Source organism: Clarias gariepinus, chromosome 26, assembly GCF_024256425.1.
Source record: "Clarias gariepinus isolate MV-2021 ecotype Netherlands chromosome 26, CGAR_prim_01v2, whole genome shotgun sequence".
In the NCBI taxonomy this organism is placed as follows: Eukaryota; Metazoa; Chordata; class Actinopteri; order Siluriformes; family Clariidae; genus Clarias; species Clarias gariepinus.
The window spans coordinates 16,539,810-16,558,817 of NC_071125.1; the positions used below are offsets into that span (position 1 = coordinate 16,539,810).

Sequence of the window (19,008 nt, forward strand, 5' to 3'; positions counted from 1 at the left end):
TGTAATAACTGCCAATGAGTCTTGACCTAAAGATATTTTAATTTCAATTCAATTCAATTTTATTTAAACAGTGCTTTTAACAATTGTCACTGTCTCAAAGCAGCATTTCCATGTAAAGATGAAACAGAGATTTTTGCTTTGCTCACTTTTCAGGGAGCAAATGTCTCATATAATAATAATAGTAGTAATAATAATAATAATAATAATAGAAAAGTGATGTCTGCCTTGGTGGCACTGCAGGGCACTTATTAAGTGTACTCTCTGCTTTCCTTTGACAAAATTCCACTATTCAGGACATCCTGCAATGGCACCAACACAGATGTAACTTCTTAGTGCCTTATCCTGGTATCGTAAGCACCTCAGATACTGTACTTGCTGCTGCTGTGAACTTTCCACACTATGAAAATTGTATGTTGAATAGTTTTTTTAAACAAAAACTAATACTATTACGAAATGTATTATATTGAAAAGCGTATAACAAAAATACTTTATTGGTTTACAAGATGTATGAAAAAATTATTACTGTAATTGTTTTACAGATTACTTGCCTGTGAATTGCTGTGTAGGTGTTTTAATGTAGAGGCTAACATCTACCATTTTCATGAATTCTGTGTTATTTGGGGTCAATCAGTGTTTAAGGAAAGAAGAAGGTAAGACTATACTTTCAGGGATCATTTCTGTAGTTTCTAACTAGGAAATGTGGTTGGAAAGTGTTACGTCTCCCTAATCACAATGATGAGTTATGATGTACTTTTCTGAGTATGAATCAGATTATAGCGAGTGTGTTATACATAAGCTATAATTGTTCATGAGTGTTAGGTCTTTGAAAGACATCAAAAGAAAAGTACATGATCAGGGTGATTCTGACAACTTGGGACAAAAAATGGGTCTGAAGATCAGCTTTGTTTTATTCAGAAATTCTGTTTGAAATGAGCACAGAAATAAAACAGAATTTCTATAAAATCTGATAATAACTGAAATACTGAAACCTGGCATCTGTTTTGTTTTCTAAAAAATAAAAATATGACAGGATGCAAGTGTAATATGTTTAAATGTGTGACTAAATTACTAAAGGAAATAAAGGAAATAAAATTTCCTATAGCCTACTTAAGAAATATTGGTTAAAGGAGCTTCCCCACAAAACAGTTGTGCTTCCTAACAGCTTTTAACTGATGGAACTTAGTTAGGAAATTAGTAAACAGTGTAAGGATCTGTCCAATGACACAAATTTTGAAGCACTTTTGATGTGTCAAGCCAGCGGTTCAGACAGTGGGCTGTTGATATCATATACTGTATATGATAAATAGCGCATGAAATATCGATTTGGTGCAATACGTATTATATGCAGTAGGTGGCAGTGCAGTGTTTACTGGTAAATTATCCCTCTCTATCTGATCTGCTAAAATAAGCAGAACTGACTGAAGTTGACACCAGTCGGCCATCTTCCATGACTTTTGACTTAGCACACAACTTACTAGTATAAAAATATAACGCAATACAGAAAAAAAAAAGCTTTTTAAGCATATTATTTGAAGTATTACTGAACATACACTACAGTTCAAAAGTTTGGGGTCACTTTCTAACTTCATGATCGTTCCTGATTTTTATTTTTTTCTACATTGTAAAGGAATGCTGAAGGCGTCCAAAAATGCATTAATTTCCTTTAAACAGTTGATATTGAGATTTGTCTGCCACTTACGCTCTGTAAAGATTTTATAACGCCTCTAATCTGAGTTGCTGTTAATTGGTCATTTTTCAGGCTGATAACTCTAAATGAACTTCTCGTCTGTGGCAGAGGTAGGTTCTGGTCTCACCCTCCTGGGATGGTCTTTATGAGAGCCAGTTTCATTATGGTGCTTGACGGATTTTGCAAATGCACTTGACAATACTGTTCTTGCAAGAACTATTACAGAAAGGCTGACCTCTGTGTAAAATAACAACTAACTGTTGTTTTTGTTGTTACATAATTACCTAATTCCATATGTGTTATTTTATAGTTTTGAAATCCCCAGTATTGTTGTAGAATGTAGAAAATAAATCACTAAACAAAAACAAAGAAATTTGCAAGTGACCCCAAACTTTTGAACGGTAGTGTATATTGGGTCATATTTGTAAAACAAAGGAAAGAACATTAAGACAAACAACATATAAAACTATAAAAACAATATTTTAGCAGGTCGGGGGGGCGGTGTCATCTTGATGCAGTCAGTGTAAGATATACCACTCATCAGTGTAAGCTGTCAGTGATGATGAACCAGTGCCTGATAATGATGACCAACACATCTCCCCTTCTCTACCAGAGTGAAAATGATGCCAATCAAACTGAACAGGTCATCTGGAATAAACTCAGTAGCAGCATCAGCTTATGCTAGTAATTATTATTGTAGTCAATATTATTTCGAAATAATATTTTCTCAGCCTTATTTTGAATTAATATTGTCTACAATCATAATTAAAATGAGTAACTAGTTTACTAGCCCGAGCTAATGCTGCCTTTGATTTTATTCAAGTTTATCTGTTCAGTTGATTTTCACTTGGCTCGGGTATAGAAGGGGAGAGGTGCTGGTCATCATCATCCCTGACCCTGAGGCTGCTGGATCCAGACTCGCTGTCCCTGACCGTAATGTTAAAGCTGTCAGAGCCTGCGGAACTTTAATTTCCCCTCACGCCAAAGGCATAATCTGTTAATTTGAAGATTTTCACAGCATCTGCTTTTAAAGCTTATTCTTCTTGTCGCATAAATTTTCAGCTCCACCTTTTCTTTTTTGACAATTTTCATCCATGGCAATTATTCATTCTTTGTTGTATTGAGAAAGGATCCATCTCTCTCCCTCTGTAAATTAAAAGTAAAAGGGGGCGTGGTTTCAGAACACGTATGGAATAGGATTACATTACATTCACATGCACACAAACTTGCGTGGGGGAAAAAAAGAGTTCAGAGCCAACAATAGCGTTCAGCACAAAAACTTTATTAGCCTTTTTCAGCGTCACAAAGTTATAATACAAAACATACAGTAAAAGTAAAGAAAAGGATAAAACAATAGAGCGTTGGGGGCAGCACAGCTGAGCTCACCAGACGGCCAGTCCGCCACTGCCTAGCACATTATTGCTAGCTGTAGCAGCGGAGGAGGTATCCAGGGAAACTAATCGATGTTAAAGGATCAGCCAATGGGCGCGCAGGTCCAACCCTCTGGCGCTGATTGACAGAGCGACTCATTCTGCTAAAAAGTCGCATTATAAAATAAGTAGGCCATCGTAAAAAAGGGGATTTTAAAATAAAAACAGCATGAATTAAATAAAATGCCTCTGCAATAATCTCTGTTATTGGGAAAAATAATGACCATAAAATATTATTTCATAATAATAAGTAAATTTATATGGCAGAGTGCAATATATTTCACAATGATATGCTTTTTTTCAAAATATGTTCCATTACAGTATTTCACAATATATTCTCATAAATAGATGTGTCTTAGTTATTCATAGAGTTATTTATTTCATCATGTCCTATTTATTTATTTTAAAACACTTTGGAGTTCCATATGAATTAGAATAGATACTTTCCTATTATTTTCCACTAATTTCCTCCCGTTCATTGCACCCCACCTGTCATGTCTGTATTCCCCACACTTTGAGAACCACGGACTTACAGTGATGTAGAAGGGCATCTGACTTTACAGTTGGTTGGCGGGACAACAGCAACCTCATCCTATTTGTTAATCCTTCAATCCTGGATTCTCTTGACATAGTTCTGACAAATCACAGATTGACAATGCTACAGTAGGAAGATAGCTTCTTATTGGTTAATTTGTCATTTTTGTTGCTAACACAATCGATGTGTTAATGACATTGCAAGGTACTTAATTCACCGTGTACTTTAGTTCCCCTTGCAGGGATAACCTGTTGCTGATGCTGTGGAAATTTTACTTTTAGATTTCATTAAGAACTGTCTGGATGTGTTAAATGAAAACTATAAATGTGAATATTTCAAATGAAACCTGACATTATTAAGGCATAACTACAAAATCAATTTATTCATAATTTGTCAGACCTTTAGTCAGACTGTTAAAGATAACACACTTGCTCACCTTTATTGTAACTCAACAAACTTCATAAATGAGAAGTTTTACACATGAAATAATATCAGATTCCATAACAACCTATTAAAATTATTGTTATAAAAAATTGTTTTTAAAAGAAAATAGACAAAATCACTCTGATCATGTACTTTTCTTCTGATGTCTTTTAAAGACAGAGAACACTCATCAACAATTATAGCTCATTCATGAAACACAAAGCTATAATCTGATTCATGCTCAGAAAAGTACATCATAACTCATCATCGTGATTAGGGAGGCGTAACACTTTCCAATCACATTTCCTAGTTAGAAACTATAGAAATGATCCCTGAAAGTATAGTCTTACCTTTTCACCCACAGACACTCACTGACCTTAAATAACACAAAAATCATGAAAATGGTAGGTTTTAACTTCTATACCTAAACAACTATACAGAAATCCACATGAACTATGCTAAAAATACAAACTATCCTTACTGCATCTAAGCATTATTTTAGATGATTTGTACTTTGAATCAAGCATCACTAAAGATTTTGCCAAACAATGTTGTATAACGTGCACTTTTAGTTAGTCTTACAAAGTTCTTATTTTTACAAACACAGAGAGATTTTATAAGATTATATATCTTTTAGTAAACATTTTCCCTAGAAATACACTTTTTCTTTTATTCCTAAAACACTTAAGGTCCGCAAATAACACATAAATCATGAAAAGGGTGAAGTTTAGATTATACCAAAACACAGCAATTCACCTAAACTATGCTAAAAACAAAAAGTATACTAAAGTATTGTTTTAGAGGATTTGTACTTGGGTCGAGTATTTTGTTCTTTTACTCAACTACATTTCCAGGAATACACTGTGTCTATATGACATAAGGTTAAGGCAATTATTCATAAGAAAACTGAATGAAATGTAAGAATATTTAATTAATTCTAAATATATTGGATGAAACACGACATAAAATACAGTATTTAAATTATGATTTCATTTATTAATGAAAAATATTCCAAACCTGCCGATCTCTATGTGAAAAGTTATTGCCCCTAAACCTAATACTTGGTTGTTCCACCCTTGCCAGCCACATCTCCAGTCTAGTGTTTGTAATAACTGCCAATGAGTCTTGACCTAAAGATATTTTAATTTCAATTCAATTAAATTTTATTTGTACAGTGCATTTAACAATTGTCACTGTCTTAAAGCAGCATTTCCATGTAATGATGAAACAGAGATTTTTGCTTCGCTCAGTTTTCAGGGAGCACATGTCTCATATAATAATAATAATAATAATAATAATAGAAAAGTGATGTCTGCCTTGGTGGCTCTGCAGGGCACTTATTAAGTGTACTGTCTGCTTTCCTTTGACAAAATTCCACTATTCAGGACATCCTGCAATGGCACCAACGCAGATGTAACTTCTCAGTGCCTTATCCTGGTATCGTAAGCACCTCAGATACTGTACTTGCTGCTGCTGTGAAATTTCCACACTATGGAAATTAAATGTTGACTAGTTTTTTAAACAAAAACTAATACTATTATGAAATGTACTATATTGAAACACGTATAACAAAAATACTTTATTAGTTTACAAGATGTATGAAAAAATTATTACTGTAATTGTTTTACAGATTATTTGCTCGTGAATTGCTGTGTAAGTGTTTTTGTTTAATGTAGAGGCTAACATCTACCATTTTCATGAATTCTGTGTTATTTGGGGTCAATGAGTGTCTGAGGGAAGAAGAAGGTAAGACTATACTTTCAGGGATCATTACTATAGTTCCTAACTAGGAAATGTGGTTGGAAAGTGTTACGTCTCCCTAATCACAATGATGAGTTATGATGTACTTTTCTGAGTATGAATCAGATTATAGCGAGTTTATTATGCATAAGCTATAATTGTTGATGGGTGTTGTGTCTTTGAAAGACATCAAAAGAAAAGTACATGATCAGAGTGATTTTGAAAAAAGGTTTAAAGATTTGTTTTGATCAGAAATTCTGTTTGAGATGAGCACAGGAGTAAGACAGAATTGATATAAAATCTAATAATAACTGAAGTATTAAAACTTGCCTTTTGTTTGTTAGAAAATATAAATATGACAGAATGCAAGTGTAATATGTTTAAATGTAAGACTTAATTACTTAAGGAAATAAATAAAATAAAATTTCCTATAGCCTACTTAGAAAATATTGGTTAAAGGAACTTCTCCACAAAACAGTTGTGCTTCTTAACAGCTTTTAACTGATGGAACTTAGTTAGGAAATTAGTAAACAGTGTAAGGATCTGTCCAATGACACAAATTTCAAAGCACTTGTGATGTGTCAAGCCAGCGGTTCAGACAGTGGGCTGTTGATACGAGTGCAGAACTCATGCAGGTCCATGTAAGGACTGGGTCGCTCCAGAACCAAGATGAAGCAAACAGACACCTTAAACCATTGCAATAGCTCCACCAGGTTCCACCAGCGAGGGGAAATGGACACCATCTGCATCAACGCGAGGCAGGCTGTGTGTTTTTCCAGGCTGAAATAGGGTTAGCACGGATTTAGTGGGAGAGGTTTCTGAGACCTGATAGTGACGTGTGGAGTAGGTCTACTTACCTTGCTGATGTACTCCTTGCAGACAGATTTGTCCACATATTTAATAGCGACCTGTTCACATACACTGAACATAATTAGGAAAAGAAGGAATTCCTGATGATTTCCATTTAAATGTAATTAAGTGTATATGTGCACGCAACTTACCGATTTTTCTGCCTTCCTCACTCCAGCATAGACCGAACCCATGCCTCCTTCTCCCAGCAGCTCTCCCAACACGTACCGTGCTGCAAACGCCACTATTAAACAAATAGACACACAACAATCATTCTGATCAATTAATCTAAAAAAAAAAAAAAAAGGCATCCGAAATAATCAGACCACCATTTGTACAAAACTGGATTGTAACGTACCTCCGTTCTGGTCCCACATGGAAAGAACCTATATGAGGATATATGCGCATATATGAAGCCTATATGCAGTATATATGCATATATATGTTAAATAGCGCATGAAGTATCGATTTGGTGCAATACGTATTCTATGCAGTAGGTGGCAGTACAGTGTTTACTGGTAAATTATCCCTCTTAATCTGATCTACTAAAATGAGCAGAACTGACTGAAGTTGACACCAGTCGGCCATCTTTCATGACTTTTGACTTAGCACACAACTTACTAGTATAAAAATATAACGCAATACAGAAAAAAAAAGCTTTTTAAGCATATTATTTGAAGTATCACTGAACATACACTACAGTTCAAAAGTTTGGGGTCACTTTCTAACTCCATGATCGTTCCTGATTTTTATTTCTTTCTACATTGTAAAGGAATGCTGAAGGCATCCAAAAAATGCATTAATCTCCTTTGAACAGTTAATGGTGAGATGTGTCTGCTACTTACGCTCTGTAAAGACTTCATAACGCCTCTAATCTAAGGTGCTGTTAATTGGTCATTTTCTAGGCTGATAACTCTAAATGAACTTCTCGTCTGTGGCAGAGGTAGGTTTTGGTCTCGCCCTCCTGGGATGGTCTTTATGACAGCCAGTTTCATTATGGTGCTTGACGGATTTTGCAAATGCACTTGACAATACTGTTCTTGCAAGAATTATTACAGAAAGGCTGAAATCTGTGTCTTAAAATAACAACTAACTGTTGTTTTTGTTGTTACATAATTACCTAATTCCATATGTGTTATTTTATAGTTTTAAAATCCCCAGTATTGTTGTAGAATGTAGAAAATAAATCACTAAACAAAAACAAAGAAATTTGCAAGTGACTCCAAACTTTTGAACGGTAGTGTATATTGGGTCATATTTGTAAAACAAAGGAAAGAACATTAAGACAAACATGGGGGGGGGGGGGGGGATGTGGTCATCTTCCTTCGCCCACCCAGTGCGACATAAGCTTCGGCAAGAGTCCCCTTTTTCTTTCAGGGGAAATACACCCAAACCTGCTCCCAAGTAGCAAAATCTTACCTCCGGCTGTGAGTATCATACAAGCGGCGCTGCTTGCGACCGAACAGCAACGCAGCTGGCGTTGGAGAATTCCTGCACCGCTGTGCGATAAGCCCAAAGCACGAGAGGCAAATGTTCGTCCCAATCCTTTTGCCGGTCGCTGGTAAGCACGGCGAGTTGGGTGGTGAGCGTTCGATTAAAGCGTTCCACGAGGCCGTCACTTTGCGGATGCAGGGGCGTTGTGCGGGTCTTTTTCACCCCGAGGCGCTCGCACACCGCCGCAAACACCTCCGCCTCGAAGTTACGCCCCTGATCGCTGTGCAACTGCTCTGGGGCGCCGAATCGTCTGAACACCTCATCCACCAATACTCGAGCCGTGGTGGAAGCGCTCTGGTCAGGAACAGCAAACGCCTCCGGCCACTTGGTGAAATAATCCATGTCTACCAGCACATACCGGTTCCCGCGATCGTAGATGGGAAATGTCCACGCCCATACGCTCCATGGGTGCCCCCACCCGAAAGTCTTGCAAAGGTGCTCGCAAGCGCTGGGTAGTGCCCTTCTTTGCCGTGCAGACGTCGCATCTGTGAACAAAGAGTTCACTATCAGTGTGACAGCCCGGCCAGTAGAAACGGCCGCGCAACCGCTGCAGCGTTTTAGTGACTCCGAAGTGTCCCGCACCCGCATGCCCGTGAACCATTCCTAACACTCGTGCCCGCAGAGTCCGCGGCACCAGCAGCTGAAAAGATTTGCCAGCGCCACACGGCCGTTCCCAGTGGCGGTAGAGTAAACCCCCCCGCAACGAGAGTCGATTAAACTGCGAGTGAAAGGCTTTTTCCTCTTGTCCCAGGTGAGCAACCGCGGCATAATCCGGTCTCTGGCCCGCGTTAACCCAACCCAGTACCCGCTGCAGCGCCAGATCCTTCTCCTGCTCGGCAATGAGCTGATCACGGTCCATCTGTGGCACAGGCGTAACGACTACAGGCGATGATTTAGGCGACGCAGTGACTCAGCTGCACGCCGGCTCGGACGGCGGATTACCGACGGAGGCTCCGGAGGACTGCGCCGGGAGAATGTTCTGATTCACGAGCGCGCTCTTTACCCTCGGAAACCTGAGACAGGACAGCCCCCAGCCCTACATCGCTTGCGTCTGTGTCGAGGATAAACGTACGAGACGCGTCCAGATATCTGAGAACAGGCGACGTGACCAGAGCTTCCCGTAACTGAGTGAAAGCACGCGCGTGCACCCTGTCCCAGCGAAACGGCTGATTCTTTTTCGTGAGGCCGTGCAGCGGACTGGCGATCGTGGCAAAATCCTTCACGAACTGGCGATAGTAAGAAGCTAACCCGAGGAAGGTGCGTAGCTGGGACACATTTAGCGGTTCGGGCCAATTCTGTACCGCCGCAATTTTAGCTGGATCGGTGGCAATCCCTCTAGCACTAATTACATGTCCTAAAAAAACTCTCTCCGCTGACACTTTTTGGGGTTGAGCCGCAAATTCGCCTGCCGGATAGCCAAAAATACTTCCCGTAGGTTAGCTAGCGCGACCTCAAACTCCCTGCCGTGCACCAGTAAATCGTCCAGGTAGACGACACAACAGTTGCGAGGAATATCGGCTAACACCTTCTCCATTAGCCGTTCGAACGTAGCTGGAGCGTTACACAGGCCGAACGGCATGCGCCGGAACTGCCATAGCCCTTGCTCGATCGAGAACACGGTTTTAGGTCGCGCTTCCGGAGCGAGCTCTACTTGACAATACCCGCTTCGCAGATCTAACGAGCTAAACCACGCCGAGCCCACAACGTGTTCCAGCGCATTATCTATTCGCGGCAACGGATGGGAATCTTTGCGCGTCACCTTGTTCAACCGCCGGAAATCAACACAAAACCGCCACGATTCGTCCTTTTTACGCACCAATACAACGGGTGAAGACCATGGTCCGGACGCTGGCTCTATGACGCCCGAGTCGGCCATCTCACGCAGCTTCTGCTCGGCGATAGCTCGTTTAGCTAAGGGAAGGCGTCTCGAATGTAACTGAACTGTAGCTGCGTTACCCGTATCAATCGTGTGCTGCACCAAATTAGTATGTGTGCACTCGCGCTCATCTACCGCGAAAATGTCCGCGAACTCATGTAAAAGGGACTTCACTGTGTCGGTCTGTGTCTGACTGAGCCCTACGCTGCATAAGCTCGGCCATTATTCTCGTTCGGTCTGCCACCGGAAGTTCCGACCCCCTGGTGCGCTCTACTAACATGTCCGGCTGCGCTTTGGGCACTAGCAACCTGGCTAACCCGAAGCTCCCACGCAACGTTCCGTCTTCGAGGTTCAGTACTGCACCCCACCTTTCCAAAATATCCAACCCCAAGATACAATCATCCTCAATGTCGGCCACAAAGAATGGATGAAAAAGAGTGCACCTACTTGTATTCGCACTGTGCGACAAACCCGTATCTCCAAATAGCTCTCCGACACGGTGCGAATGTTCATGGCTGGGGCCGGCAGCATACAACCGCGATTGCCTTGTCCTAGTACTCCACAGCGCAGCAGCGAAACTGTAGAGCCGGTGTCCATGAGTGCCCGTAGCGACATGTTGTCCAGGCCACAGTTAATGTAGACCCCCGCGCAATTTCCTACACGTCCTGACCGGAAGTTGTTTCCCGGCAGTTGGGGAAACAAAGAAGGCTGTGGGAGGCGGCTTCCCCTCGGCGCCCCCCAAAGCTAGTTTAACGGCTGCTGGGGTACGTTGTCCTCAGACCTGAGAGCATTGCAGCGGTAATCCGGCGGTCCCTGGCCTCGGCGTCGTCGCGGAATCTCGGAAGCGGGGTCGAGGCCTAGCCATGCTGGGTAGCCCTGTCCCCGGCTAGGTTCACCTACCGAGCGGCCCTGAGCCACGGGAGGTCGCTCGGCTCTTTCGCCGTGGCGCTCTGCCATGATGGGTTCGGCGCTCTCCGCCTCGCGCAGCACCTCAGCCAGGGAAGCCGGTGCCACTAACCGGATGTGCTCGCGAAGCCGCCACGGCCGGACTCCCCGCAGAAACACACACCGCGCTAGCTCCTCCTGCTGGACGGGCCCGAACTCCAGGTAGCCTCTGCGCGCGAGAGACCTCAAGTCCATGGCGAACGCCCCCAGTGGCTCAGAGGCAGCTCCTTGGCAAATAGGCTCGCCGCTCCGCTCCGGTCGCCGCTCTTTGCCCGCGCTGGGCAAAAAGGGAGGGTTTTCTTCCTCCTCAGCTGCTCTGCTACTCGGCAGCCTATTTGAATTCTCTGGATTTCCTCCGGGGTGCGTTCTAACCCACGACTCATCATCCCACTTCTGACACCAATTGTAGCGTTTTTCAGCGCTACGTAGGAACGTGACGAGGCGAGTGAGCTTCCTTGCTGCCCAATGCAAATGACTGGGAGTATTTTAATCGCTCTTTTACATAAACGGCACATTAACAATCTACAAGTCACACAAAACACAAGACACACTTCTAACCCACACACACAACCTGGCCGAAGCCACTAACCCCAAACACCTTTCCCCACATAACAACATAACAACCCATCCCGCAAAGCATGACGGTTCCCAATCGAAACCCCGCCCATGCCACAATATGTTCCATTACAGTATTTCACATCATTCTCATATTACATAGTGTAGGGAACCAATTGGAAATCATTTTATTCACAATTTGTCAGACCTTTAGTCAGACCCATTAAACACACTAGTTCACCTTTATTTTTACTCAACAAACATCATAAATGAAGAGTTTTATACATGAAATAGTATCACGTTTCACAACAAACTATTGAAAACATTGTTATTAAAACTTGTTTTAAAAAGAAAATAGACAAAATCACTCTGATCACGTACTTTTCTTCTGATGTCTTTTAAAGACAGAGAACACTCACCAACAATTATAGCTCAAGCATGAAGCACAAAGCTATAATCTGACTCATGCTCAGAAAAGTACATCCTAACTCGTCATCGTGATTAGAGAGATGTAACACTTTCCAATCACATTTCCTAGTTAGAAACTATAGAAATGATCCCAGAAAGTATAGTCTTACCTTTTCACCCTCTGACCCCAAATAACACAAAAATCATGAAAATGGTAGGTTTTAGCTTCTATACTTAACTATACAGAAATCCACATGAACTATGCTAAAAATACAAACTAACCTTACTGCATCTAAGCATTATTTTAGATGATTTGTACTTTGAATCAAGCATCACTAAACATTTTGCAAAACACTGTTGCATAACATGCACTTTTAGTTAGTCCCACAAAGTTCCTACTGTCACAAACACAGAGAGATTATATAAGATTATATATCTTTAAGTAAACATTTTCCCTAGAAATACACTTTTTCTTTTAATCCTGGAACACTTAAGGACCCCAAATAACACATAAATCATGAAAATGATATTACCAAATAATAAGATTATACCAAAACACAGCAATTCACCTAAACTACACTAAAAACAAAAAGTATACTATTATTAGTAAGTATTATTTTAGAGGATTTGTACTTGGGCCGAGTATTTAGTGCTTTTACTCAACTACTTTTTCAGGAATACACTGTGTCTATATGGCATAAGGTTAAGGCAATTATTCATAAGAAAACTAAATGAAATCTAAGAATATTTAATTAATTCTAAATATATTGAATGAAATCTGACATGAAATACAGTATTTAAATGATGATTTCATTTTTTAATGAAAAATATTCCAAACCTGCCGACCTCTATGTGAAAAAGTAATTGCCCCTAAACCTAATACTTGGTTGTGCCACCCTTGCCAGCCACATCTCCAGTCTAGTGTTTGTAATAACTGCCAATGAGTCTTGACCTAAAGATATTTTAATTTCAATTCAATAAAATTTTATTTGTACAGTGCTTTTAACAATTGTCACTGTCTCAAAGCAGCATTTCCATGTAATGATGAAACAGAAATTTTTGCTTCGCTCACTTTTCAGGGAGCACATGTCCCATATAATAATAATAATAATAATAATAATAGAAAAGTGATGTCTGCCTTGGTGGCTCTGCAGGGCACTTATTAAGTGTACTGTCTGCTTTCCTTTGACAAAATTCCACCATTTAGGACATCCTGCAATGGCACCAACGCAGATGTAACTTCTCAGTGCCTTATCCTGGTATCGTAAGCACCTCACATACTGTACTTGCTGCTGCTGTGAAATTTTCATACTATGGAAATTAAATGTTCACTAGTTTTTTAAACAAAAACTAATACTATTATGAAATGTACCATATTGAAACACGTAGAACAAAAATACTTTATTAGTTTACAAGATGTATGAAAAAATTATTACTGTAATTGTTTTACAGATTACTTGCTCGTGAATTGCTGAGTAAGTGTTTTTGTTTAATGTAGAGGCTAACATCTACCATTTTCATGAATTCTGTGTTATTTGGGGTCAATGATTGTCTGAGGGAAGAAGAAGGTAAGACTATATTTTCAGGGATCATTTCTAAAGTTTCTAACTAGGAAATGTGGTTGGAAAGTGTTACGTCTCCCTAATCACAATGATGAGTTATGATGTACTTTTCTGAGTATGAATCAAATTATAGTGAGTGTGTTATGCATAAGCTATAGTTGTTGATGAGCATCATGTCTTTGAAAGACATCAAAAGAAAAGTACATGATCAGAGTGATTTTGACAACTTCTTTTGAAAAATGGGTTTGAAGATTAGCTTTGTTTTATTCAGAAATTTTGCTTGAAATGAGCACAAGAATAAAACAAAATTGATATAAAATCTGATAACTGAAGTATTAAAATTTGACATCTGTTTTGTTTGTTAGAAAATGTAAATATGACAGGATGCAAGTGTAATATGTTTAAATGTAAGACTAAATTACTAAAGAAAATAAAATTTCCTATATCCTACTTAGAAAATATTGGTTAAAGGAACTTCCCCACAAAACAGTTGTGCTTCCTAACAGCTTTTAACTGATGGAACTTAGTTAGGAAATTAGTAAACAGTGTAAGGATCTGTCCAATGACACAAATTTCGAAGCACTTGTGATGTGTCAAACCAGCGGTTCAGACAGTGGGCTGTTGATACGAGTGCAGAACTCATGCAGGTCCATGTAAGGACTGGGTCGCTCCAGAACCAAGATGAAGCAAACAGACACCTTAAACCATTGCAATAGCTTCACCAGGTTCTCACAGCGAGGTGGAATGGACACCATCTGCATCAACGCGACCTCCAGAGGCAGGCTGTGTGTTTCTCCAGGCTGAAATCGGGTTAGCACGGATTTAGTGGGAGAGGTTTCTGAGACCTGATTGTGACGTGTGGAGTAGGTCTACTTACCTTGCTGATGTACTCCCTGCAGACAGATTTGTCCACATATTTAATAACAACCTGTTCACATACACCAAACATAATTAGGAAAAGTAGGGTTTCCTGATGATTTCCATGTAAATGTAATTAAGTGTATATGTACACGCAACTTACCGATTTTTCTGCCTTCCTCACTTCAGCATAGACCGAACCCATGCCTCCTTCTCCCAGCAGCTCTCCCACCACGTACCGTACTGCAAACGCCACTATTAAACAAATAGACAACAATCATTCTGATAAATTAAACTAAAAAAAAAAAAAAAAAAAGCATCTGAAATAATCACACCACCATTTGTACAAAAGCTGGATTGTAATGTACCCCCCCCCTGTGGTGTGCTGTTTCGCTGTACAGGAGAAGACTGGAGCACAGGACTCTCAGGCCGTTTAAATGATGGAAAGCCTGAAAACCTGTCTGGATCAAAGTGGAACCCTGGAGGTGGAGGCACTTTGTCCTGCTGATGGAGCTGACGAAGTTTCAGCAGCCATTCAGGTTTCTCTGTCTTCCCTCAGTGAAGCTGTTTAGAAAACTTTAAGACAAACAGGGAAAGTAAGTCAGTAATCAGACACCACTATAAATTCATGAAGGATTTTATCACAATTACTTGAACAATCTGCTCCATCAAGACCGCTGTGATGCTGGACGGCGAGGTGATGACTGCTCTAGCGATACATTTACAATACTCAAGCGCTTTTCGCAGAAAGTCCCTCCTTCGCTAGCATGCTAGCATGAAAGAGCTTGTACTCCTGTGACAGACATAGTAATTTGTTCTTAATACAATGATTCCTGCTTATATTTGACATGGGAAAAAAATATTTAAAAAATCTGACCTGGAAGCTTGGCTAAGCAAACCCTGAGGTCATGAAACAGCACATATTCATAAACCTCGGATCGCTCGATAGCTTCCCTGATGCCTGATTTCTCGAAAGGCAAGTGGGTGGAAAAGAGAATTACGTCTTAGTCATGAGTAAAAGCAAATTATCACATCCATGTACGGTAAACGCACATACGCAATAAATACCTTTCACAACCAAACAGATCAAAGCTGGAATAGTCGTATGATCTCAGCTCCAATTGCGCCGCCACGCAGCAGATATGCACCGTGAACATTCGCCATCTGCAGGCTGCAGATAAAAAGCCAAACATTAGAGTATGTACAAACATTAGAGTATATTAGTAACTTGTCCATACCAAGATCGTCTGCCATTTTGATAATGGCTTTTCTAAGCTGCTCGTCTGGAGCTTCGGAGCATAAAAGCTGCACCAGAGGAAAACACCAGTGGTCCAGGTTCTCACCACACACACGCTAAGTGAACAGTCACATTAACAACAATGCAGAATTATACAATCCAAATCACAGTCAGATACAGTAGATGGTGATGCTGAAGTGCTAATATACAGTAGTAACTTTTGTTATTTTGCTCCTTAAGTGTATGTAGGCCCTAAACAGGCATGCACCAATGTCATGCATCAGGACTTACAGTAAAAAAAAAAAAAATAAATAAATTTGCAGCACACAGCAATTCCCTGAAGGCAAAACATTAGTCTGGGCTAAGTACCAAAAATATAAATATGAATCTTATTTCACATGATGGTAAACTTACTCATTCTCGTATTAAGTGATATGAGAATAAAATGTGGATCATGTGACAATATTTAGACAATATCTTTCTCACTTTTTGCTCAAAATACTACAATCGAGGTCATTTTTAAATTAGTTAGAAGCAATGTTAATATGTGCAGCTCAGAACGAGGTCAGGTTAACCTTAACCTTAAACTTTAGTTTTGTATATCATATGTTGCCGCTTTGACAGCCATATAAACTTCCAAAATAATTTTACATAAAACGTTGCATGCACTGATTTACACTAAATGTACATTCTTATCAAAATATTCAGTAGACTACATGTATTAAACACACAACTTATAAACCATATTATATAAACATGGATTATATTCCTATATTTATGGTAATTCAATACTTTATATTTTCTGTGTTTAGTCAATTGCAATAAAATTAACACTACAGGAAGTTAACATATGTAACTAATCTAGACAAGAAAGACAGAAAAAGCGATATAAGCATCACAGCCATCAAAACACCAGCTGCAGTTTAGCAGTAAGAGCTAGCCACTCTGTGTGGACATCATGTTCCTCACCGAAAGTCTGAATCCCTTTTTTTCTCATGTATGTGTTCAGGTCATGTTTTTAATATTTAGTTGCTGCTCTAGTAGTAGTTTAGTTAAAAAAAAAAAAGTTTATTTATTTTACCAAAAAATTGAAATCTCTACCCGCACTAATTGCACTTTCTAATGTTTGCTTACAGTGATGTGGAAGGGCATCTGACTTTACAGTTGGTTGGCGGGAGGACAGCCTCATCCTATTTGTTAATCCTTCAATCCTGGATTCGCTTGACGTAGTTCTGACAAATCACAGATTGACAATGCTACGAAGATAGCTTTTTATTGGTTAATTTGTCATTTTTTTTAGAAAGTGAAGCCAACTCGCCCTGGTCTCACTTCGGACATGGCAGTATTACAGTGAAATACCGTGTTTAATCACAAATTCAACACATAATTCTTGGGAAGTGCTGGTACACATGCTGTAAAATACGTAGAAAAACAGAGCAGAGATGGCAGTCAGGGCCCATATTCACAAAACTTCTCAAGCCTAAAAGTTGGTTCTAGTAACGAAATTCTAAGAAAATTCTAAGAATTATGACATTCCCCCTTAAATTTTAAATCAAATCATAGTAAAGATAAAAATGAAACATTACAAAACATCTCTTTTTTACCAAGGTAAAAATTCTTAAGAGTAGAGAGGAGGACTTTTAAGAGGCTTCAGAGTTTCTATAGCAGAGGACAAATTGGCGGAAAGAAGAAATATTCTCCAAACACTGAACATAAAGCTAAAAGTAAACACTGCTCTTCTGTCCAATTTGGTTTTCTTGTTGTTTTTGGATGGTATGTAGCCAACAATCTTCTTTATTCATGATTTTATTACCTGAATTTCATCAACCTAAATTTGTATGGTTGAAAAATAATGAAGATAGCGTTTTTAACACTTGAAAATATTTTTCAACAGCAATTTAGTGAGGTCAACATTTTGCATAAAATTTTAAATGTCTGAATTACATTTTCATTTGAAATATACAACCACAATAAATTGCATTGCCAAAAATTTCATTTCAAGCACTGTAAATGCTGTAAGGGTTATTTTTACATTAAGATAAAATTTAATTGCAAAATCAGATTATAGCTTTGTGTTTCATGGATGAGCTTTAACTGCTGATGAGTGTTCTCTGTGTTTATTTGTCACATACACAGTCATACAGAGTACGATATGCAGTGAAATGCTTAGACAACTGCTCGCGACCTTAAAATAAAAGACTATAAATAAGAAATAAATATAAAAAAATACAATAAGTTTAAATAAAATAGCTGTACAACAAAAATACACAATATAGAAAATATATGAAGAAAAATAGAACAAAAATAAAACAGCTGTACAAAGTAGGTATGGATTTATGTCATTTTTGTGGAATGAAATTAATGGTAAAAAGAAAATGGTAATGTCCAGGTTTGTGCAATCCACATATTTAAAGCGTCTTGTGCAGTGCAAATATGCTTAAAGTGATTTATTTAAAGTGGCTGGTGATAGAGGGATTTAACTAATGACCACGAAGTGTAGATGTGCAGTGGCCACTATTGTAAGTGAATGTCCAGAATGTCCAGAGTGAGTGTAAAAGTCAGTGTGAGTCAGTACTGTGTGGTGTACTGATTAAGAGACCGTATCACCTGCGGGAAGAAGCTCCTCCTCAGTCTCTCTGTGTTGGAGCGGAATCGCTTTCCTGACCTCAACAGAAAGAACAGTCGGTTGAGGTCCTTCACGATCTTTCTGACCTTGGTCCAGCACCAGCTGCTGTAGATCGAGTGCAGGTCGGGGAGCTCGGTGCGGATGATGCGCTCTGCTGATCGCACCACCCACTGTAGAGCTCGTCATGGTGTTGATGTGACAGGACCATGACAGGTCCTGTGTGATGTGAAAACAGAGGTATTTGAAGCTGTCCACTCTCTCCACTGGGCTCTCGTTGATGACGGGGGTCTGGTAGTTCCTTTCCTGCTTAGTGCTGAAGTCCACTATCAACTTCTTTGTCTTACTGACGTTTAGAAGGTGGTTGTTCCTTTGGCACCAGTTCTCCAGATTTCTAATCTCCTTCAGGTAGGCCATGATGGTGGTGGAGCTAGTAGTAGCCACACAGTCATATGTGTACAAAGAGTAGAGCAGGGGGCTCAGAACACACTCCTGGGCGCTCCAGTGCTGAGAGTAATGGAGGCTGAGACATGTCCGCCCATCTTTACTGCCTGTGGTCTGCCAGTTAGAAAATTAGAGATCCACTGACACAGAGATGAGCTAAGTCCCAGGTAGGGCTGGGTATCGTTCCAAAATTACCGATACCGATACCGATACCCTGAATTCGATACCGGTTCCGAACGATACTTTTTTCGATACTTTTATTTAAGAAAAATATTTTAAAAAGATTACATAATACACATAATCTCTGAGAAACTTTGGTTTTATTTTTCAGGATGTTTGTGA

At 39.6% G+C, this 19,008-nt stretch overlaps 5 non-coding genes across 5 annotated transcripts; 3 read left to right on the forward strand and 2 right to left on the reverse strand.

Annotated features, from left to right (window-relative positions):
- The first annotated feature begins 652 nt into the window (after window positions 1-652).
- On the forward strand, window positions 653-862 carry LOC128514518 (small nucleolar RNA U3). Its single transcript, XR_008356476.1, has one exon. It is a non-coding gene; the product is annotated as a small nucleolar RNA U3 (small nucleolar RNA).
- A 3,348-nt stretch (window positions 863-4,210) lies between these two features.
- Window positions 4,211-4,423, reverse strand: LOC128514588 (small nucleolar RNA U3). The gene has a single exon (XR_008356538.1). It is a non-coding gene; the product is annotated as a small nucleolar RNA U3 (small nucleolar RNA).
- A 1,400-nt stretch (window positions 4,424-5,823) lies between these two features.
- Window positions 5,824-6,033, forward strand: LOC128514529 (small nucleolar RNA U3). Its single transcript, XR_008356487.1, has one exon. It is a non-coding gene; the product is annotated as a small nucleolar RNA U3 (small nucleolar RNA).
- A 5,864-nt stretch (window positions 6,034-11,897) lies between these two features.
- On the reverse strand, window positions 11,898-12,110 carry LOC128514572 (small nucleolar RNA U3). Its single transcript, XR_008356523.1, has one exon. It is a non-coding gene; the product is annotated as a small nucleolar RNA U3 (small nucleolar RNA).
- A 1,402-nt stretch (window positions 12,111-13,512) lies between these two features.
- LOC128514532 (small nucleolar RNA U3) lies at window positions 13,513-13,722 on the forward strand. The gene has a single exon (XR_008356490.1). It is a non-coding gene; the product is annotated as a small nucleolar RNA U3 (small nucleolar RNA).
- Window positions 13,723-19,008: the final 5,286 nt, after the last annotated feature.